Source organism: Jaculus jaculus, chromosome 8 (genome assembly GCF_020740685.1).
Source record: "Jaculus jaculus isolate mJacJac1 chromosome 8, mJacJac1.mat.Y.cur, whole genome shotgun sequence".
NCBI classification, from domain to species: Eukaryota; Metazoa; Chordata; class Mammalia; order Rodentia; family Dipodidae; genus Jaculus; species Jaculus jaculus.
This window is the reverse complement of record NC_059109.1, coordinates 108,751,543-108,776,880: the sequence shown is the minus strand read 5'-3', so window position 1 is coordinate 108,776,880 and position 25,338 is coordinate 108,751,543. Positions and strand designations below refer to the sequence as shown.

The 25,338-nt window shown below is 47.8% G+C and overlaps 1 long non-coding RNA gene across 1 annotated transcript; it reads right to left on the bottom strand.

The window, feature by feature from the left end:
* Positions 1-9,807: 9,807 nt before the first annotated feature.
* Positions 9,808-24,272, bottom strand: LOC123462944. The gene is made up of 5 exons (XR_006638581.1): positions 23,695-24,272; positions 21,593-21,910; positions 13,328-13,517; positions 11,481-11,655; positions 9,808-11,091 (listed from the first exon to the last, which is right to left on the bottom strand). It is a non-coding gene; the product is annotated as an uncharacterized LOC123462944 (long non-coding RNA).
* Between the last annotated feature and the right edge of the window lie 1,066 nt (positions 24,273-25,338).

Genomic DNA, 25,338 nt, shown 5'->3' with positions numbered 1-25,338 from the left:
CTCTCTCTCTCTTTCTCTCAAATAAATAAATAAAAATAAAAAAATTTAAAAAGATGGAATTCAAAATATAGGAAGCTCCTGTGAAGAGGTCTCTGTCTTCTTGTTTTTCCAGCTCTAGTCTTAGCTACAGGAGGAAGTAAGGTGAAAGGCAGGATGGAAAATTTTAAAGTAAACTTAATGTAGAAACAGCTGGTTGCTACAAAACAGCTAGGTGACAGCCTGAACTGTATATTCAGGAAGAAGTAAATCAAAAATAGACTAAAGATAGGCTGCGGGTGGCCCAAGATATGAACTTTATGTCCCGGGAAGAGGAAAAACAAAAATACAGTTTTGAGAAAAACCAAAATAATGAAATAGTTTCCCAAGATAGCCTGACCAAGGACTTAAACTCTGGTTATGCACAAATAAGATATGTAGACATAACTGTACAAGCTTTGCAAATACCCTTGTGAACCCCCCCCCCACTTTTCTTTCCATCCTTGCTAAAAGCCCTATAAAAAGAAACACCCAATAGGGCTCGGGGTCCACTCCTCTGTCTCCTGCTTGAGATACGTGTCGGCCCCAGAGCTCTGGTTTCCCGAATAAAGCCTCATGCTTTTGCAGCAAATTTGGTCTCCCGTGTGTCTTTGGGTGCGTGCTATATCCCAAGACTTGAGTGAGGGTCTCCCTCTGGGGGTCTTTCAAAGGGACCCTGAAGGCCCAGAGGGAGCAAATGTGCATAGACTTCCCTTTCATGAGGAGCTGCCATGGAGGCTGGGGCCTGTGCAACCCCGACAGCGGGTCCTTGGAAGATTGAGCAAAAATCACAGTAAGGGAAAGAGATGAAGAGCTGTAGGGAAAGAGAAAACACAAGAGAAGGGGAAGTGCCGGGGTTCATAGAATCTTGAAGTACTGTATTAGTCAGAGTTCTCCACGTGAACAGAACCAACAGGATGAATAGGTATCCTAATGGGGATTTATTAATTAGATTAGCTCACATGATTCAGGCTGGGGAGTCTAACAAGAGCTGATGGAGGTGGATAATCTGAGAGCCCGGTAGCTGTTCAGTCCATATGCTGGGTGCCTCAGCAGTCTCAGTCTGGCACTGAAGGCCTGGAGGATACCTGGAGAGCAGTTGGTCTTCAGTCCAGATTGTTTCCAGGACCTACTATGAGATGCAGATCTGCTTGGTGTCTGCTGCTCTTGTGCCATGACCAGCGCACTCCCTCGGGACCTTCACACTTACTGTTCCTTGTGTCTATCAAGCTTTCCCAACTGAGAGCTGCAAGGCTCCCTCCCTCCCTCCCTTCAGGTCTCACCTTATCAGTGGGGGTGTCTTTCTTTAATTATTTTCATTTTGACACTTTCATACATGTATATAATGCATTTTGATCTTATCCCCCATCTTTCATTAACACCCTTATTCTTCCCCATTAATCCTCACCTTACCTTCATAATTTTTTTGTATCATATCTTTTTAAAAAACTTTTTGTTAGCCGGGCGTGGTGGCTCACACCTTTAATCCCAGCACTCAGGAGGCAGAGGTAGGAGGATTACTATGAGTTCGAGGCCACCCTGAGACTACATAGTGAATTCCAGGTCAGCCAGAGCTAGAGTGAAACCCTACCTTGAAAAACCAAAAAAAAAAAAAAAAAAAAAAAAAACTTTTTTTGTTTATTTTTATTTATTTATTTGAGAGCAATAGACAGAGAGAGAAAGAGGCAGATAGAGAGAATGGGCACTCCAGCCATTGCAAACTCCAGATGTGTGCGCCCCTCGTGCATCTGGCTAATGTGGGTCTTGGGGAATTGAGCCTTGACCAGGGTCCTTAGGCTTCACAGGCAAGCGCTTAATCACTAAGCCATCTCTCCAGCCCATGTCATACCTTTAAAAGCTATTATTATTATTCATTTATTTGCAAGCAGAGAAAGATAGAGAGAAGAGAAATAGAGAGAATGGGTGTGCTAGCACCTCCGGCCACTGCAAATGAACTCCAGATGCATGTACCACTTTGTACATTGGCTTTATGTGAGTACTGCGGATTTGAATTGGTGTTAGACTTTGCAGGCAAATTCCTTAACCATTGGGCCATCTCTCCAGCCCATACCTTTTTTTTTTTTTTTTTTTAAATCTTTTCAGGGTAGAGTCTTGCTATAGTCCAGACTGACCTGGAATTCACTATGTAGTCTCAGGCTGGCCTCAAAATCGTGGAGATTCTCCTACCTCTGCCTCCCAAATGCTGAGGATTAAAGGCATGCACCACCATACTTGCCTGATATCTTTGTTCTTGACCTACTGGGTAGCTTGCACGGCCATAGGTAGGAAGTTACTTACTGTAGAATGGGCACCATGCCAGTGACTATACCACTGATGAACATGACTTCTCCCTTTCTTAGCAACTCTAAGCTACCATTAGCTGCTCTGGGAGGTGTGAGGCCTTGTGAGCCCTTTCTGTATCTATGATGGAATTTCAAAGGGCTCAGTCTTGTGCTGCTGTGAATTTATTAGTGGAATGGCCATGCCATATTCAGAAGACAGCATTTGCTGCCTTCTGTGGGGTCTCTTTGCTGTTTTTGCAAGGCAGGGTCTGGCCCAGGCTGTCCTGAAGTTCACTATGTAGTCTTAGGTTGGTCTCAAGCTCACAGCAATCCTCCAACACTGCCTCCCAAGGACTGGCATTAAAGGTGTGTGCCACCACGCCTGGCTGGAGGACAGCAGGCCTCTTTGAGCTCCACTTTGCACCTTCTATTACTCTTGTCCTCCCTTATTTAAAAATTTTATTAATAATGTTTGTACATGTATATATTCTAAACAGTTTATTTTATTTATTACAGAGAGAGAGAGAGAAAGAGAGAGAGAGAATGGGCGTGCCAGGGCCTGTAGCCACTGCAAAAGAACTCCAGATGTGTGTGCCACCATGCGCATCTGGCTTACGTGTGTAGTGGGGAATTGAACCTGGGTCCTCAGGCTTTGCAGGCTAATATTTTAACCACTAAGCCATCTCTCCAGTCCTATTTTTGAACATAACCATCTCCCATTACCTTTTTTGTTCTTCCACTCTTCCCCCTTCATCTATATCCTGTTTTTCCTTGCAACCTCTCTGTCTTCTTTTTTTTTTAACTTTTTGTTCATTTTTATTTATCTATTTGAGAGTGACACAGAGAGAGAGAAAGAGGCAGATATATATAGAGAGACATGTTGGGGACCACCCTTAAGAAATGCTTCATCTTTCCCTTACCCCCTCCTCCACCCCCGCTGCATTCTGGCTAAAGAACAAACATTCTGCTCTGCGCCTGCAGTATCAAGGCCCCTGAGTTATGACTTCCCAGAACAACCACAATGTCTCTGGCCTGAGGCCAAGAAGAGTTTGTAACCTTCCACCACCTAGGTCACCCTGACCCCCTTCCATATGATCCATGCCTTGTGCAAGAAGATTCTGTACTGTCTCACCCTCTACTCCCCTTACCCCTCCCCTACCTAAAGCTGACTTTAAAAGATGAGCCTTCTGGCTGAATAAACGACTCTCGACAAGCATTGGTTTGCCTGAGTCCATTCCCCTCTCTCGCCCATTTTCTTCACAGGCTAGGTCCTCCTGGTGCCCTCACAAATAGCTAGGTCCCGCGGGTCGGGGCAGAGAGAGAGAGAGAGAGAGAGAGAGAGAGAGAGAGAGAGAGAGAGAGAGAGAGGGAGAGAGAATGGGTGCGCCAGGGCTTCCAGCTACTGCAAACGAACTCCAGACGCGTGTGCCCCGTGTGCATCTGGCTAACATGGGTCCTGGGGAATTGAGCCTCAAACCGGGGTCCTTAGGCTTCACAGGCAAGCGCTTAACCACTAAGCCATCTCTCTAGCCCTCAGTCTTCTTTTTAGATGTTTCTTATTTCCTTTTGTGTGTGACCCACTGAATTTACTTAAGGTTGCCTGCATGAGAATGGCGGGATAATTATTTACCAGAACCATGCAACTTACTAGAGGCTACACCACTGAAGAAAATGCCTTCTACTCACTCAGCAACCACTAGTTACCAACAACTCAGGGCTCCCTATCATTATTGCCCTAAGCACTCAGCATCATGTGACATATTGCTTCTCCATCTTTACTTGCTCATGGTCTGCCTCAGGAGGAGGCAAGCTCTGGGCAGACTTTTGTGTTTCATTCATAGCACACTAGTAAGAACCTAAGACATCATCAGCCCTGAAGTGTTATTGTAGGACCAAATCACAGAGGCTACAATGGTGGAAAGTTTTCTTTTTTGCCATCAGGAAGTTCAAATGGTAGTGGAAACAACTAAGTACCACCAAGGAAGTGAATCTTCACAGCGCGTGCATGTGCATGCACGCCCGCGCGCGCGCCTGCACACACACACACACACACACATTTTCCAGGAGTAGTAGATGTTATGAAGAACACTCAAGGGGCTAGGGAGATGGCTCAGTGGTTAAAGGTGCTTGCTTGCAAAACAGGATGGTCCAGGAGATTCTGCAGTACCCATGTCAAGTAGATGCACAAAATAGCACATGCACCTGGAGAGTATTTGCAGGGTCAGAGGGCCCTGGTGTGCCCATACTCGCTTTCTGCCTCTGTTTCTCTCTCTCTCTCTATCTCTATCTTTTATTGCAAATAAAACAATTTTTTTTGTTTTGTTTTTTGAGGTAGGGTCTCACTCTAGCCCAGGCTGATCTGGAATTCACTATGTAGTCTCAGGCTGGCCTCAGACTCACAGCCATCTTCCTACCTCTGCCTCCAGAGTGCTGGGATTAAAGGCACGTACCACCACACCTGGCATATATATATTCTGGGAGAGGATTTGAGGTAGGGTCTCGCTCTAGCCCAGGCTGATCTGGAATTCACTATGTAGTCTCAGGGTGGCCGCACACTCTTGGCAATCCACCTACCTCTGCAACTCAAGGGATAGGATTAAAGGCATGCGCCACCACGCCCAGTTTATTTATTTATATGTAAATACATACTTAATATTTTATTTTTGTTGTATTTATTTGAGAGAGGGAGAGAGAGAGGGAGAGAATGGGCACGCCAGAGCCTTCACCCACAGCAAACAAACTCCAGATGTGTGTGCCCCCTCGTGCATCTGGCTAATGTGGGTCCTGGGGAATCAAACCTGGGTCCTTCAGCTTTGCAGGCAAGCGCCTTAACCGCTAAGCCATCTCTCTCCAGCCCAATAAAGATATTTGCTTGCCTGAGAAATCTAAAGACCCAGGCTTGATTCCCCAGGGCCCATGTAAGCCAGTTGCACAGGTGGCACATGCTTCTGGAGTTCATTTGCACTGGCTAGAGGCCCTGGTGAGCCATTCTCTCCCTCTCTTGCCCTCCCCGCCCCTCCACCTCTTTCCCACTCTCAAATAAATAAAGATATTTAAAAATAAACTGGGTGTGGTGGCACACACCTTTAATCCCAGCACTCGGGAGGTAGAGGTAGTAGAATTGCCATGAGTTGAAGGCCACCCTGAGACTACATAGTGAATACCAGGTCAGCCTGGCCTAGTACAAGACACTACCTCAAAAACAAAAACACAACCAAAAACAACAATAAGGCTAGAGAGATGGTTAAGTGGTTAAGGTGTTTGCCTGCAAACCCAAAGGATCCCAGTTTGATTCTCCAGGACCCATGTAAGCCAGATGCACAAGGGGGGGGTACATGCATCTGGAGTTTGTTTGCAGTGGCTAGAGGCCCTGGCACACCCAGTCTCCCCCCCCCCCGTGCCTCTTTCTCAAATAAATAATTAAATATATATTTTTTAAAAAGAAAAGTATTAAGCATTAAAAATATTTTTAAAAAATTTAAAAAGATATGTTTATTTACTTATTTTCAAGCAGAGAGAGAGAGAGAATGGAAGAATGGGTACATTAGGGCCTCTAGCCACTGCAAATGACCTCCAGATGCATGTGTCACTTTGTGCATCTGGCTTTTACATGGGAATTGAACTTGGGTCATTAGGCTTTGCGGGAAAGTGCCTTAACCGCTGAATCATCTCTCCAGCCCTAAAAATATTTTTTTTAAAAAAGAGAACACTCAAGTGGCATGTGGGCATTGAGAAATCAAGAGGGATGGTGGTGCCATCATGGGTGGTAGAGCGGTCTAGGTAGGCACCTGTAGAAAATAGTTTAGTAGAGACTCAAGTGGTGTGGTCAAGGTCCAGGTGGATGGTAGGATGGAGTCACCCAGGGTGGTGAGGACTAACTCATGCAGGGTCCTTCAGGGCGAGGCTTGAGGGCAGATCCGGGAGTCACCAGCAGTTATCCTGGGCAGCCAGTCCATGCTTCCTTGCTGAGCTAACCTTCCAGGGCTGCTCCAGCAAATGCCTCCAAACTTGATAGCTTAAAACTACAGAGGCATTTTCTCATGGTTCAGGCCAGAAGTCAGACATGGAGGGATCGAAGCCTTGCTTTTGCCAGGTGCTGGCTCTCCTTAACTTAGGGCCACACCACTCCAGTCTCAAGACTTTGTGGTCCCTGTTCTCTGCATTAGGTCTCCCTCCTCCCTCCTATATAAGGACACTTAGGAATGCATTTTGGGCCCAGCTGGATAGTGTAGGATAATTGCCCTATTATAATTACCTTCACATTGCTGGAACAAAACACCCAATCAGAAGCAGCTGATGGGAGGAAAAAGTTTATTTGGGCTTACAGTCTCAAGGAGAAGCTTCATGATGGCAGAAAAAGTATGGAAGAGCAGAGGCTGGACATCACATCGTGTCACAATAGGTGGCAGAAAGCATCAAGAGCGTGAGCTGAAAAAGCACTGGTAAAATGGAGACTCACGAATCTCACGAATCTCAAGGTCCATCCCCAGTGACACACCTCCTCTAGCAAGGCTCTGTCTCCCAAGTTACCACTAGCTGGGGTCAACATTCAAAACACATGAGTTTATGGGGAGGGGTGAATTAGATTCAATCAAGACCCTTAGTTAATTACATCTGGAAATTCTTTTTTTTTTCCTTCCCCATATAAGGCAACACTCACAGGTTACAAAGATTTGGATGGGATACTGTTTGGGGGAACTCCGAAGCCTACACACCTATTATTTCAAATATTTGGCAATTTATGACATTTAATAATTCCATTTTTCAGACTCAATGTCCTCTTTGGCTTAGTTCAACCTACTCTTTTTGTTTGCTGTAATTATGGACATCCACAGTGTCCATGTCTCTTCAGAGTAGATGTTCACAAGTGTTTGCACAGGAAGAGAAAAGGAATTCCCACGTACTGAATGTCTGCGGTTCACACGTCATTCTTTGTGGGGTTAATACATTCTCAAACAGTTCAGAGAAGGCAGCTGGGCCCAGTGCCATGAGCCTGGGATCATAGCTACTTGAGAAGCCGAGACACAGGGATTGAAAGTTCAAATTCAAGGCCCACCTGGACAACTTTAGTGAAACCTTGTTTCCAAGTAAGAAATAAATAATAGATGATGATGTAACTCTGTGGAAGAACACTTGCTTAGCATTCACAAGGCCCTGGGTTCAATCCCCACTATGGAAAAAAGAATTCAAAGAATACCACGCCATTATCATTGATCCTCTGCCAAGTTCAGTAACTGGTGAGTCACTGAAAGTGCAATGAGGGCTTGGGGATTTCAGGTTAGAAGCCAAGTGTGTCCGATCCCAGGTGATTCATGTTTCCCCTGCTCCAGGGCTTCTGCACCTTGTCACTATTGCACTTGGGGCCAGTCACTGCTTTATTGCGGTGGCCTCCTGCTATGTACTGGAGGACGTTTGGTAGCACCACTGAATGCTCTCCACTAGATGGTGGTAGCCACCTTCTAGATGCAGCAATTAAAAATGCCTCCAGACTGTCCAAATCTCCCCCCACCTCACAGATGACACAAATCACCCCCTTTACTCTCTTATTGAGAATTATTATTATTGCTTTTGGTTTTTCGAGGTAGGGTCTCACTCTAGCCCAGGCTACCTGAAATTCGCTATGTGGTCTCAGGGTGGCCTTGAACTCACGGCGATCCTCCTACCTCTGCCTCCCGAGTGCTGGGATTAAAGGCGTGCGCCACCACGCCTGGCTTGTTATTGAGAATTACTGAGCTACATTTTGCTTTATGGCTGGAAGTGATGGTAGTAGAGATGGTGGGTTAGCTGGGATGTAAGCTTAGATGTTCCACATACCAAGGCAGCCTTTAGCATGTTGTGGTAATGATCAGCAGTTATGCCCTGGTAACCTACCCATTGTTCATCTGGGCACATTGCTGGAAATGAAAGAGCATATTTTTCATCCATCCTTCGTATTTCCTAATGACCTGATATAATCCTGGAAGCCATCCTACAATGCAGGATGAGGACCCAGTGTTTATAAATGTGGAGACCCAACCAGAGTGGCAAGCGATTACACAGGGCCTTGTGTGTCAAAGAAAGGATTGCCCCATGTACAGAGGTAGTGTATTATCACTGTACTCTAGAAATCTACACATGTCAATGAAAAAAAATTCAAAGTGATGACAACTGATCGTCTGCCATGAATGACAGGAACAGGGCCCAGCATCTGACAGGCTAACTGGAATACCTTTACCCCAAGCTACCCCAGGCACTGAGCCCTATGTAGATCACACACTCTTCTGGGCCTTTGGTAACCGTGATATCATGGGATCCACATACACAACCCCATGGGGCAGGCTCTCCCACTGAGATCTGCGTAGAGTCAGACAACTGAGATTCAAGGAGCAAGGCCACTGCACTCGTTCCTTTTCTTGTTGCTGTGACAAAATCCTCAACAAATGCAGCTTTAGTCAGGAATGGTTTATTTTAGCGCACAGTCCATCGGGGTAGGGAAGGCATGGAGGCAGGAGCCGCTGGTCACATTGTGTTGGCAGCCAGAAAGCTGGGTGTGATGAATGTTGATATTCAGCTTGCTGCCCCAACATGGCAGGGGGTTGGGGGGGTCTTCTACTTCAGTCACCTTAATCTAGAGATTCCCTCACTGGCGTGCCCTGAGGTTTGTCTGCTCAGTCTAATCTGGTTGATTATAGAGATTAGCTATCACAGCTGCCCACCTACGATCACAGTGGGAAGGGCTTCATCCCTGAGGCCTGGTCACATAGCTGTACATAGCCTCAGTGTGTCCTTATACTCTGGCATGGCGGAAGGTTACTACTTCTCAAGAAAAACTTCCTAACCAGCAGTTAGACAGCACTGCCTGTCAGGAACCCACCCCCCACCCCCCGCCCATTTCTGTCTGAGCTGCTGTCATGGTCCCCTGAATGCCCAAGGCTGTAGTTCTGGTGATTTCTTTGGTGTCAGAAGAGCCCTGAAGGTCTATGATGGCTTCTTTCTTATGGCTAAGCTCTCTGTGTCCCTTCTGCCTGTAGGAGGCTCACTAACTTCTCCAGGGGCAGGTGCATTTGCCTTTGAAGATATCTGGATATAAATCTATTGGTGAAGTCCAATTCTGTGGGCAGGGTGGGTTCTGCCTGGATAGCGACATCTTCACGCTTGTTACTTTTCTTTGCTGTTACTTCCCAAGCCCATGTGCTAAGAGCTGGAGCCACTGAGACCCATACGTAATTAAAAATCTCCCAACCAGACAATGGTGCACCCAGAAGCCATAGATTGTTTCTAGAAAATTTTCAATGCCAGGGATGGGATATCTTCCAGTGAGTTGTTATCAAGGGAGGTCACTGATGCCTACAAAACATTACAGGCCATTGCAGAGGCCCTTGGTTTCCCACCAGGGATAGACGGTAAGAACCTATTGCTGATGACTTGGGCTACAAAGTCACCGAGAAATCTTACTGGAGCTGAGCTGAAAACTTCCCTTTGTAAATCAGATGACAGAAAGCTGGAAAAAGCTATACTGCATACAGCCCCATGGAGAGAGAGAAGTCATTAGTGGGGAAAATTTCTGTGGGAGTAAGCCAGATGCACAAAGTGGCACATGTGTCTGGAGTTCATTTGCAACAGCTGGAGGCCTGGCATTAGCTCTCTCTCTCTGTCCCTCTTTCTCTCTTACTTTCTCAAATAAATAAATGAAAAAATTTAAAAGTCCTGTGGGAGTACTGTCCAGCAATATGCTGTTTATGGTGCATTCCTGGGGCCTCCTAAGGCAAACGGTTCTTGGGAAACAAAGCCCAGTGGATGCAAATGAAAGTATCCTTTAAATCTAGAACCGTAGAGTGTATGCTTTCTCCAAGAAGTGTAGCTAGTGAAGTGTAGAGAGATTAGGTAGTACACGGTGAGTATCTTGTATAATTTCTTTTATTACTTATACACCCCGTACAAATACATAGTCTCCTATCTCTTCATGGTTGCCAGATTGTATTGTCATGTTGGCTAGCATGTTGTTTATCTGCCTCTTTCATAGCTTCTGCTGATTTGGCTGTGTTCCTCTCTTGTTAGAAGAGTGGACAGAAGAGTTTGGATGTCTGTACATGTAGGATTATGAGTGGTAAAGACACTCATCAAAGGGGTAGTAAATCCTGCTGGGTTTGCTCTCCGACCTTAAGTATGTGCTTTCTAATTGTACAGGTCAGATGTAGAGAAAGGCAAACTCCATTTGCATGTGCCACTATGTACATCTGGCTTAAGTGGGTACTGGCGAATCTCACCTTGCCTGCTGAGCCAACTCTCCAGCAGCCCCAATTCTTTTCATCGACTCCCTTGCTAGAAGTTGGAGGACATAGCCACCAAAAGGAAAGTCCCATCTGAGTCACCAAAATTTTAACCAAATGCAATGGGTTGGCTTGGGGGATTTTTAAATATTGCCACAAGCAGGCTAGTTCAACTTCCACAAATTGCATGTTCTCCTTAAGCAAGTGATGGGAGAAGAATATGTTTCTAAGTTTTACACATGTCTGTATGGGGAAGGTACTTTGGGGCAGGCACATTTCTCAACATGTTAAATTCATGATATCTACTGCTGAACATATTAGTAGAATTCATATTTCAAAAAGAAAAGATGGAAGGAAGGAACAGCCCCCCCCAAATACACCAAGTCTGCATTGTACAGTGTGTTGTGTGTGTGTACGGGGGGAGGGGTGATGGGTACCCTGACGTGTTTGGTCTGTAGCCTGCATCCCATCTCCAAGATGCGTAGCAAGCACAGGATCTCACTGGTTGCTTCTGGTTTTCGCCATCAGTTGTTGGCCTACAGTGGCTGGTAGAGAAAGCATGGATGAGCTGGACTTTGAGGAGCATAAAATTAAAATAAAAATTAAATTAGAAAGTTCCCACTCAGAGTCTCCACTGGGCTTTTTTTCTCTCCAGTTCTTTCCCCAACTTTCCAGTTTCCTAGTAACCAGCACTGCCTAAGAGAACATGTCAGAGAGTATAGGGATATTCTGATTACTTCTATCCTTCCTGAATGCCAAACACTTAAACAAAAAGGCTTTTATTTGTGACTAAAAGAAAAGGACAAGTTTGAAGGAGTGTTAAAATGGATCTGTCCCCAGATGCCGCATGCTTCTGTAGCCATTAGCAGGGAGCTCATACTGTCTTAGACTTCCAAAGGACAAGGGGTGGTGAGGAGAGGGTGCTTACACTGACCATCCGGGCTGTGCATTGATGAGTTGGTGAGATACATGTGCCAGTGGAGAGCAGAATCCTACACAAGCCCAGACTCCACAGAGGGACAGCATGGCTCTCAGACATGGCAGAGGATGTACAGGAACATGTGCATTTGTTCTCTTGGGGTCCTGCTGATCCCCACTCAAGTCGGCACCTGGTCCAGAAGCACAGAGCAAAAGTAAGCTTGTCATGGTAAAGAAAAACGAAGTTATGAAATTTGCAGAAAAATGGATGGATCTGGAAAGGATTATACTAAGTGAGGTAACCCAGGCCCAGAAAGCCAAGCACCACATGTTCTCTCTCATATGTGGATCCTAGCTACAGATGACTGGGCTGCTGCGTGAGAAGGAAAATACTTAGTAGCAGAGGCCAGTAAGTTAAAAAGGAGACATAAAGGGTGGAGAAAGGAAGGGAGGAGGATACTTAATAGGTTGGTATTGTATATATATAAGTAGAATGATTGAGATGGGGAGGTAATATGATGGAGAATGGAATGTCAAAGGGGAAAGTGTTGGAGGGGGGAGGGAGGGTATTACCATGGGATTTTTTTTTTATAATCATGGAAGGTGTTAATAAAAATTAAATTAAAAAAAAAGTAAGCTTGTCAGTCATTGCTCCAGTGTGAATCCTAGAAGGCTGGGGTTGACAGTGTGAGGACTTGGGGACTGTGGTGGTTTGATTCAGGTGTCCCCCATAAATTTAGGTTTTCTGAATGCTAGGTTCCAAGCTGATGGAGATTTGGGAATTCATGCCTCCTGGAGGCAGTGTATTGTTGGGGGCGGCCTTATGGGTGTCATAGACAGTGTCCCCTTGCCAGTGTTTGGCACACTCTCCTGTTGCTGTTGACACCCTCTGCTCATGCCATTGTTGCCCCCTGCCATCACGGAGCTTTCCCTCGAGTCTGTGATCCAAAATAAACCCTTTTTTTCCAACAAGCAGCTCTTGGTTGGGTGTTTTCTGCTAGCAATGCGAACCTGATTGCAACAGGGAGGGTGGCGGAATCTTCCAGGGAAACTGGGGCTTCAGTGAACATCTGCCATGAGCCAGGCTCTGCCTCACCCATACCCTTGTTCCCCACATGCCTATCAAATCACCCAGTTACTCCCTAAGCAAATACAGAAGCCTCAGACAGACAGACTATGGGATTCCAATAAGCACTCTGGGAATCTGTCCCAACTTCTCATGTTGTCATTTTTCTGGCTACTCCTCACTTTGGGTGGTCAGCCATCCTTTCATTGTATATGCAAGGCCATGGAGGAGCACGGTGGGTACAGATACGAGAACTGAAGCATCCCTTGGGAGAGCCCAGGGCACAGGACAGCTGAATGAACTCACTTTCTTGAAGCATGGGCCTCCTCCCTGCTTCCTACCTTTGGCTACTCCGAGGCAGGATCATGGGGGCTGGGACAGAGTGCATGCTCCAGCAGAGGCAGCACCCATCGCAGCATTAGGTGCTTCATGGGTAAGACTTGGGCAGGTCTTCTCCACAGAGCCCACAACTCAGAGAGGAGTCAGGCACCCACACCGTCCTCCTTGGGTAGAGCCCTGCTGGATGCCAGGTATATGAGGTTGCCCTGCCAAAGCTTGTTGTGACACCTTGGACAGCAGCTGCCCCTTGCCTACCTTTTAACCAACGGAGGCAGCCAGTGGGAGTCTCGTTACTGTCCACCACAGGCCTAAAGGCAGGGTGTCAAGCAGCCGCTAGTTTCTGACAACCACAGGGCGAACTTCTTTGAGATTCTGACACCTTGTGCTCCAGCATCTTACACCAGACAGACCTGTGTCTGATGAGGTTTTTCAGCTGTAGGATCAACCACAGGTCCTACCTGCGTATCACAGCTGTAACCACAGCTCTCCCAAGGTTACGAAACCAGTGACAACCGTTGGAGAGGAAATTCTTCTGTGAGCTGACTGCAGGTTGTACTGGGAAATCCAGGGAGGCAGCTCTCGTCGCTCATGCCAGGGCAAGCTTTTCAGGTGATGCAACTGCTTCGGAGTCACTCCCCATCCATGCTCCTGTGTGGAACAGTAAGTGGATAAGCAAAGCAGGCCCCACAAGGGGCTGATTCCCTTTCAAACACACCTTCAAATTATCCTTTTATTTCCAGCTGAAACTTTATGGAGCAAGCTGAGCACGCCCAGAGGCTTTTGTCCATCACTTTAATCCTTGACATTTGTGCTCAGAGATTTTGAGCTAAGCACTCCAAGAAGACGTGCCCACTAACTTTCCTTTTAAAATTACCTGAAACCAAGCATGCTGAGGAATGTACTCTAAAACTGAGCATGCTTAGACAATGGCCCATGTGCATATGAACATGTATAGGCCTCCTAGATAAAATTCCCATGCTTCCTGTGTTTGGGGAGAGCATTGCTTTGGAAATAACTCCTATACTCTCCCCTTTGCCTACTGCTCATAAATCTTTTACTTTTTATTTTTATTTTTGAGAAAGAGGAGAGAGAGAGAGAGAGAGAGAGAGAGAGAATGGGTATACCAGGGCCTCCTGACACTGTAAATAGAGTCCAGATACATGCTCCCCCACTTTGTGTGTCTGGCTTTATGTGGGCACTAACGACTCGAACCTGGGCTGTCAGGCTTTGCCATCAGGTGACCTTACCCACTGAGCAATCTTCCCAGCCCCAATAAATCATTTTCATACTTTTATGTCTTCACTGTGTTTATTTTGGCAAACCTCAACAAACTCACTGGTTCATCAAACTAGGCTTGAGTGGAATTGTTTCTTGGGTCTGTTGCCAGTGGCCTTTCTGGGGTGTATATAAAATGGTCTGTTCCTCTTTATGGGTGCTTCTCTATCCACCCAAAGAATAGGATGGGCTGGGTATGGTGGCACACGACTTTAATCCAGCACTTGGGAGGCAGAGGAAGAAGGATTGCCATGAGTTTCAAGGCCACCCTGAGACTACAGAGTGAATTCCAGGTCAGCCTGAGCTAGAATGAGATCCTACCTTGAAAAGCAAAAACAAAACAAAACAAAACAAACAAAAAAAAATAGGATAGATAGCAAAGGATGAACAAACAAAGACTTACACAGGAACGTATAAGAGTGTGCCAACCTCAACAGAATCTGGACTCCTGGTGGCAGTGGGTTTGTCACCCAGGAGAGAAAATGTGGTCATAGCTGATTCTTGGTGGCAGCGAATGTGCCAACTCTGAGGGACAGATATTATAGCTGTAACTCTTGGTGGTAGCTAAGTCACTAACCAAGAGACCACAAAAGTGCCACAGCTCTGAACCATTGACAGCCATCAGGGTACCAGACGGGATGCTCTGCGGCAGGAGCCCAGTCTGCCAGAGAAATTAGTAAGTCCCATAGGATCAGGAGCCAGAAGCTATGAGAACAGTAGAGGGTCTCTTCCAAAGCAGGACCCACTGTGTCTCTCACAGGCCAGGCATCCAGGCCACAGGTGCCCAGATAGAAGCATGCCTGGTCCGAGGGCAGCTCTAGTCCTGTGGTGGCAGGGAAAATTTCAACCCCAGAACATAAGAGGATCTTGGTTCTCAAGTCCAGCACCCAGAGCTCAGGCAGATCTGGGGGTTCTCAGAAGTAGGAGTCAATGCAGGAGTCCCAGTCAAAGTAGCTCAGGGGCCTCAGGTCCAGCTCCCCAAGCAGCCCTTGGGGACCAGACCCAGCTAGCTGGCTTGCAAGGTGGGATAGGTCTTCCAGCTTTCTCTCTCGAGAGTCCTGGACATCTGAATGGCTGAGTCCCTGATTGCATGAGTTTATACAGACACAGGCAGGATTGATTGACACATGCAAGTACAATGAAAGCACAGCAACCAATAAGAAGGGTCAGTAAATCCGTCAAAAGACCTCCCCCACCAGGCTTCCATTTTCCTTGGTGCTATAGTGGCTGCCAATAATGGTATCAGCTTTCAAGACCATGGCAGAGCATGGAGCCCCAAGAGGAGTGAGGCTCGCGCTCCAACCATTACTGGGAGAGGCCCCTTTGCTGCCAGACTATCGCCGCAGTCAGTACCCGGGAGCCACACTCGTGTGTCAAAATGGGCGCAATGCAGACAAACACATGGTTTGAGGTTTGTGCCCCAGGTTTTGCCTGTGGCGTTGAGGGGGAGGTGGGATGTCTTCTTTCCTTTTAGCCAGGACAGGGAGGTGCCAGCCTCAGTGACAGTGAGCTTTCCCCTGCCCCTTTGGTGCCTGCTTCGGACAGTGTTCCCCCACACGAGATGCCCATGCACAGGACTTGTGGCTCTTCTCTTTCACTTCTCTGACCGCCCACTCCTGTCCCTCTGTAACTCTGGTCCTTCCAGACACCTAGTCAAAGGAACCGTCATCCCTCAGGCAGTCACAAAAGCAGGGCTTTTCAGTAGGAATTAAAAAGTGTCCATTGGAGCCGGGCGTGGTGGCGCACGCCTTTAATCCCAGCACTCGGGAGGTAGAGGTAGGAGGATTGCCATGAGTTCAAGGTCACCCTGAGATGACAGAGTTAATTCCAGGTCAGCCTGGACCAGAGTGAGACCCTACCTTGAAAAACCAAAAAAAAAAAAAAAAAAAAAAAGTGTCCATTGCCCTGTAATAGATCACCCCAAACTCTGGCCTGAGCCAGTGAACATCACTGTGGATGGCTTTTCCACTGGGAGTGAGTGGGATCAGTATCACATCCCCCCAGATCTCTCTCCCACAGCAGTCAGATGAAGCTGGCCTGAGGCTGTATGAGGTCTCAGCCTCTCTAGGAGTGTATGTGGTATTAACATAGGGACTGAGAATGTTCTAATACAATCAGCAGAAACATCTGGCCACCCCCAGCATGCCTTGGAGGTCATACGGCAGAAGCACTTGTCTGTCCAATGCTAGTGGGGACAGAGCTAGGCACTGTCTGTCAGACACTGCTCACAGCCAGACACAGCAAGGTGTTATAGAGTCTGGGGTCCAGGACGGGGACGAAGCTGACTCGGCAGGAGACCATAGGCCATCCAGAGAAAAGCGCTCGCTCTTAGACTCAGTGCTTTCCCCATCAACATGTCCCCGCCCCCCTGCTTGCCATGGGTGATCCCAGCAGCTTCTCTGGTCTCAGGTGACACCAGCTTCAGGCCTCAGCCTGGGCTCCCCCCAGAGCATGGCCAGCCTTGGCTGGCACATGGATAGAAGCTCTGGAGTGGAGTGAGGACTGGCTCCTGTAATGGAGAACAGTGGGGTTGTTAAAGGCCTTGAGGTGGCTGTGAAGATGGAGACCGGCCATGTGGGTGGGACATCGAAGCACTTTCCACAGGCGAAGTCACATAAAATGTGAAATTACCCTGTTTTGAAATTTAAATCCCCCCTTCTGCTTGCTGGCGCTGTCCTGTCTGGGCAGCAGACAGACCTGACTTCACCACTTCTTCCTAAAAGCCCAACCTGACCCACCTCCATGCCAAAGCCCAAGGCTCCAGGGAGAAAGGGCAGACATAGATATAGATAGACACAGGATATCCAGTGGGTCCCTCTGCTTTCGGGTGCACACCCACCTCTCTGTTTTCACAAAGCTACATGTGGGGACACCAAGGGATGGAGATGGAGTGTTGGTTTGTCACCGCTGTGACAAAATGCCTATAGGAAACAACTTAAATGAGAAAAGACTTATTTTGGCTCATGCTTTGGTCCATGGCTGGCTTCATCATCAGGGCCAGGGGTGTACAATTGTGAGACACTATCTAAAACAACAACAACAAAAACCCCTCAGGCTACAGAGACAGCTTAGCGTTAAGGCACTTAACCTACAAAACCTAAGAACCCAGGTTCAATTCCCTGGTAGCCACGTAAACCAGATGTACAAGGTGGCACATATGTCTGGAGTTCGTTTGCTGTGGCTAGAGGCCCTGGTGCACTTCATTCTCTCTCTCTGAATTCTCTCCCACCCCCCACTAATAAACAAATAAAATAAACTATTTTAAAAAAACCCTATGGAGCTAGGGATGTATCAAAGCGGCAGAGGGTATGGCAGGCATGGTCAAGACCTGGGGTCAATATGTGACCCAAACACACACAGATCTGAGAGAGACAGAAAGAGTAAAATGAGGTCAACTGTGGGCTCAAAGTCACCAACTCACCAATGCTGGGTGTTTTCTCTCTCCATCCCTGACACTTGTCACTCAGTCATTGTGAGATGCTGGTGGTAGAATTTGGGTTTTGAGTGTTACTGGTGGTGGACAGACTGGACGGATCTAGGATGAAGAGTCAACAGGGTAGGCTTCCCAGGGCAGGAGCCCATGGGCATGGAGTGTCTCGAAAGCTTTGCACATCCTTTTGGCTCTTCCCCTGGTCTAAGCAGGACGCTTTCAATGGCTAGAGCTAGGCCAGATAGTGTGGTGACTGGGATTCCAGGTGCTGCCTGTGCTGAAAACGTGGTCCCCGGGGCCCGGTGTGCCAGCACACGACCTGTGTGGACTTCTGGCTCAGTTCTGGTCCTACCTTCTGGGGTGATACCTGTGGTAAATCATCTACCACCCCCCAAGTTGTGTGTAATTATACATGTTAGCTGAAGAGTACATTATAAAAACATACATAGACCAAATGCAGAAGTGTATCTTTTTTTTTTTTTTTTGAGGTAGGATTTCACTCTGACCCAGGCTGACTTGGAATTCACTATGTAGTCTCAGGGTGGCCTCGAACTCTCGGCAATCCTCCTACCTCTGCCTCCCGAGTGCTGGGGTTAAAGGCCTGCATCCCCACGCCCGGCATGTGTCTTAACCACGAACTTGCTTGGCTTTGCAGCTGGCTCCACTGTGTCTATATCATTCCACGTCTAGCATATGTGTTGCCAAGGCGAGTCTTCCTTTTGCGCTGTCAGACTTTAATTATTGTGGGATTGCCTGAGAGCACGTTACAGTCCGACACCACCGTGGGTCCTTCCAGCCCTGATGTTTCTTGGATGCCTGAGGCTGTGGACGCAGCCTCAGGTTCACCACTGGGGATGGATGGGGTTTGGCTGGGGGATGGGCTGCTGCTCTCACTGTGGGCTTCTGCCCTGGAGAAGGGAGGTGACATGCCCTGTGAGGATGTGTTGGCTTTTGGATTGTGTGTGCCAGCTGTGGTCAAATCCTGGGGTAAGGGGGCTGTTGAGGGGGGGGTTCAGAGGTTACACACTCTGAGGATGTTCTGCTCCAAGACGTGTCCTCGGAGGTGACGCTGCTCCCCAACAGGGCTCCTCGGCTCTCCCTGGCCTGCATGTTCCTTCACCAGACAGGGGTTTTCTGAGGTGTGGGTAGCGTGAAACAGTTTGACTTGGTGGCCCAGTGATTTCATGATCTCTTCGGACGTCATCAGGAAGACAATGTTCTTGGCCGTTGGCAGGATTTTCACAGTCATTGGTGACACTGTGAGGAGGAGGCAGGACAGTTCCGCCCTGCCAAAGCCAGTAAAACCAAAGGTCAACTGGACCATGTGATGATCTGTGAAGGTCTCCTCATCAGGGGAGCTATCGCTGTCTCTACACTTTTGTTTTGTTTTGTTTTATGAAGTGAGGTCTCACTCTAGCCCAGGCTGACCTGGAATTCACTATGTATTGTCAGGGTGGCCTTGAACTCACAGTGATCCTCCTACCTCTGGGATTAAAGGCATGCGCCACCACGCCCGGCTCTGTCTCTACACTTTTTAAACAAGAAATTCTGAGTACCAATGCCAACTAATGACAGTAGATAAAAAAAGTTAAAAGCAGGGCTGGAGAGATGGCTTAGCAGTTAAGGTGCTTGCTTGCAAAGCCAAAGAACCCAGGTTTGACTCCCCAGGTCCCACATAAACCAGATGTACAAGGTGGCACACGTGTCTGACACATATATTTTCAGTGGCTGGAGGCCCATGGCATGCCCATTGTCTCTCTCTTTCTTTCTCAAATGAATAAATAAATTAAATATTAGCCGTGTATGGTGGTGCATGTCTTTAATCCCAGTGCTCTGGAGGCAGAGGTAGGAGGATCAATGTGAGTTTGAGACCACCCTGAGACTACAAAGTGAATTCCAGGTCAGCCTGGGCTAGAGGGAGACCCTACCTCAAAAACCAAAAATAAAATAAATAGATAAATAAATAAAAATATAAAAGTTAAAAGCAGCCCTAGGTGAGAAGTTCATAGCTTTAAATCCCCACAATGGAAAAAAATAAAAAAGAGAGAGATAACTGACCCATCCTAATGTTGCCTCTCACGGTCATAGAAAAGCAAGTGTAAAGTCAAGTCAACAGAAGACAGAATGGAATAATCAAGGTCAGAACTGAAATTAATGAAATGAAAACCAAATGAAATAGAGCTGGTTGCTTAAAAGGATAACAACAGGGCTGGAGAGATGGCTTAGCGGTTAAGTGCTTGCCTGTGAAGCCTAAGGACCCCGGTTCGAGGCTCGGTTCCCCAGGTCCCACGTTAGCCAGATGCACAAGGGGGTGCATGCGTCTGGAGTTCGTTTGCAGAGGCTGGAAGCCCTGGCGCGCCCATTCTCTCTCTCTCCCTCTATCTGTCTTTCTCTCTGTGTCTGTCGTTCTCAAATAAATAAATAAAATATTAAAAAAAAAAAGGATAACAACAATTGACACACCTTAGCCAAATTAACCAGTGGAAAGAGAGGTGACATCAACTAGAAATATTAAAGACAGACGTGCATGACTGCATCTCATAGGACCAGGACTGAGGCAAGGTGGCGGGCCTGCTGAATGAAAACTGGTGTACCTAGAAGCAGATCTTAAAGGCAGTTTCTCTTCAAAACATCTTTTCCCGTTTTACCTGATAGGATTTCAACACACCATGGCAGCTGCAACAGTAACACATGTGATATCAAACAGAACTATCTTGAATCATTTATTTTCAATTGCAAGTAAAAATGGAACTTATGTTTGTCATAAATCTGGCCCCATGGAGTTTCCATGCAGGCATCCAACAAACCTGCTTCACACTGCCCATGGCCATTTCCAAAACACAAGATCGTGTTGCAAACTCAAAGACCCTCTTTCCAGCATTTCTTGTACTCCAAAATACCAGGTAGGGTGCCAATTTGTTAATCCAGGGGGGAATAAAGCAGATTTTGAAGAACAGGACACTCCTTGAGCATTCAGGCCCCTTTAAAAGAGTTTACATTCTTTTGTTGCCCCAGTACAGGTCAATTGGTCCAATCTCAAAGGTTATAATCCCTCAATTACAGCTAAATGGGCAGCAGTTCACCTGAAGATTTTTCTTTCTGTGCCATATCCCTCTGCTCACACCAGTTCATTTCTACACAAAGCAACCCTGCACAACTTCTCAGGACACGGGCATAACAGCAAACCTCACACAAACTACCAGCCCAGTCCAAGCAAAGCTGTTTCTCACCCTCACAAGTCAAACCTCACAGTCCATACTTCTTATTCAGGTCTTTCAACTCAGACCAGAATAGTCCATCAAGCTGTACATATAGCACTGCAAGGCATCTCTTAGGCCAAGGTTTCAAATCCTTCCACATTCCTCTTGAAAATCAGCTCCTCGGTACCACTCTACTGTTGCAGTCAGGTTCTCATTGCTAGTAGAAATCACCCAATCAAGAGCAGCTTGTGGGAAAAAGAGGTTTATTTTGGCTTACAGGTTCAAGGGGAAGCTCCACAACAGCAGGGGAAAACGATGGCATGAGCAGAGGGTGGACATCACCCCCTGGCCAACATAAGGTGGACAATAGCAACAGGAGAGTGTGCCAAACACTGGCAAGGGGAAACTGGCTATAACACCCATAAGCCGGCCCCCCATAATACACTCCTCCAGGAGGCTTTAATTTCCAATTGCCATAGCTGGGGAACCCAACCTCCAGAACACCTAAGTTTATGGGGGACACCTGAATCAAACCACCACAATGGATATTGAGGTACTCAAAGAGAATCAAGGCACAGTTATCCTTGTGTCTCTTTTGGTAATCGAGAAAATGTGGTCTGATGCACTCATTAATATACCACATAGAAAAAGAATAAAGTATGTCTTGAACATAAAACAAAAAAAGGATATTGAAGACAAAAGAAAGTGATGTTAAGCCAGGTACCAGTAGGGACTCTACTCTTCTGGAGAACTTGCTCTTGATTCTGCCCATCCAGGGTCCCTGGCCCTGCCTAAGGCATCCAGTCCTCCCTGCTCACCTCCAATGGCTCGGATTTCCTCAGTCAGCCATTCTCGTGGGGATGCTCTGCCTTCAGAGACAGCTTCCGTGGTGACCTGATCTGGATTCTGAATCTTCTGCACCAAGTCTGTTCAAAGTCTTGTACCTTTAGAGCTCAGTTTCTTACTGTAAGTTGGACCTGACGGGGACCCACCTCATACTTATGGTGAGGCAGACGCCTCCTCATGAGGGGCAACTGCCTTAAGCACCTGTCAGTTAGTTCCACTGGGAGATTCTGCTACTACTGTTGCTGGCCGTGGAACACTGGGTTCCCCTTTTGACCGGGATGGTGGATGGCCTAGAGGGAGCAAGCATAGAGAAGCAGGAGGGTGGATGGTTAAAGGGCAGCATTGGAAGAGAGATAAGAAGCATCTCTCCTTTGGGCAATTGCCTAACTGAGGTTACAAAAAAAAAAAAAAAATTGCTCAGGATTGGGTGAACTCACAGCTCCCTCTGTTGCTTTGAGGGCCTATGTAAAGGATGGTGGGATGCTACCCCTACAGAGGAAGCCCTCAGGGTGGCATGGGCACTGCAATGTCAATTGGCAAACCAGCTCTAGGAGAGGTGGGCTAGCCTAGCAATTCTCTCCCAAGTCCATGAAATATTACCTTAAGCAGCGAAAATGCCATCTGGCCCAGAAAATGATGGAAGGTACCCAGGAGCCCAGCAAGGGAACCTGTCCCATCCCATTGGCAGGCTCTGGTGTGGGTATCAATGGCACCTGAGTTCAGGAGGGCTCACAGGTACTTTTAGTGTCCAGATAGTTTAGGGTACCCTTTGGTCCAACCCCTCACTCTAAGCAGGGTGCTTTTGAAGGCCAGCACCCAGCCAGGTGTCCTTGTGAATGGGACGTCACATGGGCAAGTGTGTGGCAGTTTACATAGCTCCTCCTGCGCTGGCAGAAATTCTGATCATGGCCTGCTTGGCTTTGTTCCCCAGCTGTGGGAGTCCCAGCCAGGCAGCTCTCACTCCATGGTGCCATAATCCAGGGAGTTCAGCGTCTCCCTCACCGCTTGAGAACAGAGACACAGGAAGGAGGTTCTGTTAGTGACACCGAACCATATAGCACTTATCTCGGCCCTGCTGACCTTGCCTGGCTATGATGCCCCAAGCTGAGTCCTCCTGAGTAATCCTTTGCTCCTTGTGACAGCCCTGCTCCCCACTTCCTCCTCAGCTTCGGGCCACCATCACCTGCTGCCCATGCTAGTTCGGCTTTCTCAGGTTCCACATAGGGGCTGCTCTGTGACTTCTGAATTGCTGTTAGGTCGCCTATCTCATAAATGTGTCTGAGCATCATTTCTGAACTGAACCTGAGAGCATAGATATACTGCAGAAGTGCAATACTGAAGGATTTATGAATCACTGAACTCTGGGAAAATTCCATAAAACTTACAAGCTCAAGAATGGTCAAGAATATCCCAGGAGGTATCAGGCCACCTGAGAAAAGGCTCTAATCCCCTCTCAGCAGGTGATCAGTAAACAGAAGAGACTATCTTCCTGTTGTTCACTCCCAAGGAAAAGTGAACGGCAAATAGAGGCAACCAAAAGTTTCTTTAACTCTACCTGCACTTCTCCCATCTCGGGCTGTCCTAAAACCTAACTCCTTTAAAATCCCCAATCACAGCCGGGCGTGGTGGCACACACCTTTAATCCCAGCACTCGGGAGCCAGAGGTAGCAGAATCGCTATGAGTTCGAGGCCACCTGAGATTACAGAGTGAATTCCAGGTCAGTCTGGGCTAGAGTGAAACCTTTCCTCGAAAAACCAAAAAGAAAAAAAAATCCCCAATCACCCACTCAAGGGGCCCCCATGGTCATTTCTCCCGGGGCAGAAGGCTGCCCCAATTTTTAGGTCCAGTTTGCAATCCCTCCCATTCCCCCTTCCAGCCCTGGTGTTTGCTCTTGGTAAAGAACTAGTTTTCAGGTGAGGTAAGCTGGGGGTGGGGGTGGGGGGGGGAATGAGCTGCCATCTGCCTCATTTGACTGGTGGTCACAACTTGGAGTGGGTACCCCAGAAGAAATTTTTTTTTTTCAGAGGATGTGTCCTTGGGACACAAGCTGCACTCACTGTCCCGTGTACCCACCGGGTCTTTCCTGCTGTAAGAGTTTTCAGGTGACTTCTGTCTGAGGACACTGATCCATGGCACAGCTTTGGAGGTTCTGCTGCTCTCAGACTCCTGCAGCCGCAGGATCACGCCGGGGCGGGGGGCCTGTGCCGTGAGGGCGGGTCCCTGGGGGGCAGGCCTGTTGAGCCTTCTGTCGCCTTGTTCCTTAGCGGCGTCTTGTCCTCAGGCAGCTGGCGGTTAGTGGCCAGGAGAAGGCGGGAAGGGCAGGCTCACCGGCTCTGCTCACCGGCTCTCCTGCTTAGCACAGCCATGGTGGGAGGATCTATTGCCGTCATAGCGACATCCAGCTGCGTGGGCTTGTTGGTCAAACGTGTCCCTCGCGGTCACTGCTGTTGCCGTATTAAATAGGTTCCCATCGCCTCCTTGAATTTTTGGTTTCGTAAAGAATTTTATGTGGGCTGTACCCAGAGATAATCATGACTCCCATTACATAGGAGTCCAGCCGGTTGGGAGTTTATCTCCACAAGAACGTACTGCGGTTTCTTCACTATGGGTGGCCAACGGGTGCCCCCATTATGGGACCCATGCTGGCTGGGCTTCTGCCTGGGTAGACAGCAAGATAATGTCTGTCTCTCCCAGAATGCAATAACTGCCTGCTGATCATTAGGGAGGGGCAGGGCCTCCTGAGCCCCGCCCCCCAGCAACTGTTAACTGCCCGGTATATATCCTCAGGAGAGGCGGGGCATCTCATGAGCTCCTTCCCCTCCCCTTACAGCAGATTAATGGCTGAAACCTTGAACAACTTCCTGACTATAATCACAGCTGCTGAGAGGTCAGGCCCAAGCCACTGTCACACTCTGAGGAACTTACTCTAGACCAGGAGCCAACTGTCCCCATGGCAGGCACAGTACCAAAGGAGCCCACCATGCACTGACCCTAGGGCAGGGCTGGCATTCTGGAAATCTCTCTCTCACATGCACACACACACACATGCACACACACACACACACACTCTCCAGTACACAGGAGTCTGCCCACAGGATGACCTCAGGGACAGTGCAATACAATATCCAGGACCTGACTACAGGCTCCCCCAGTTTATGCTAAATCCAGGCAATGGGGGCTCGTGCTTCTAGGTCAGGCACATTATCTAAAGGATTTCCTATATACTACCTCTCCCCCCCACTCCCCAGTAAACCTGGTACTAGCTGCATTTTCCCCAAAGGACAGGCCCTGTACACAGGGTGGCGCAGAAATGGTGGCATCTGAGCAGGCCCGGTATCCATGGTGCTGACCACATGCTGCCCACCCAGGAAGGTTCAGTACACAAGAACTGCCTCAGCTTCTGCCTACTTCAGGCCCAGCAGCCAAAGATCTGACTGTCCACTGCCCTCAAACGTAGGTCTAGTACCAGGTTTCTGACAGCAGCCTGTACCCAAGTCTTGCCTCTACACAGAGGAGGGGCGGTGCCTCCCCACAGGGGCTGCGGGCATGCTAACTCAGGGCAGGGGTTTTGTAGCCATCTCCTACTAATTTAAACAGTCCTACTTGGAGGGTGGAGGGGTACACATAGGACTTAAGAAAGTAAAGGAAACATTTTTTTGTTTTGTTTTGTTTTTTCAAGGTAGGGCTTCACTCTAGCCCAGGCTGACCTGGAATTCA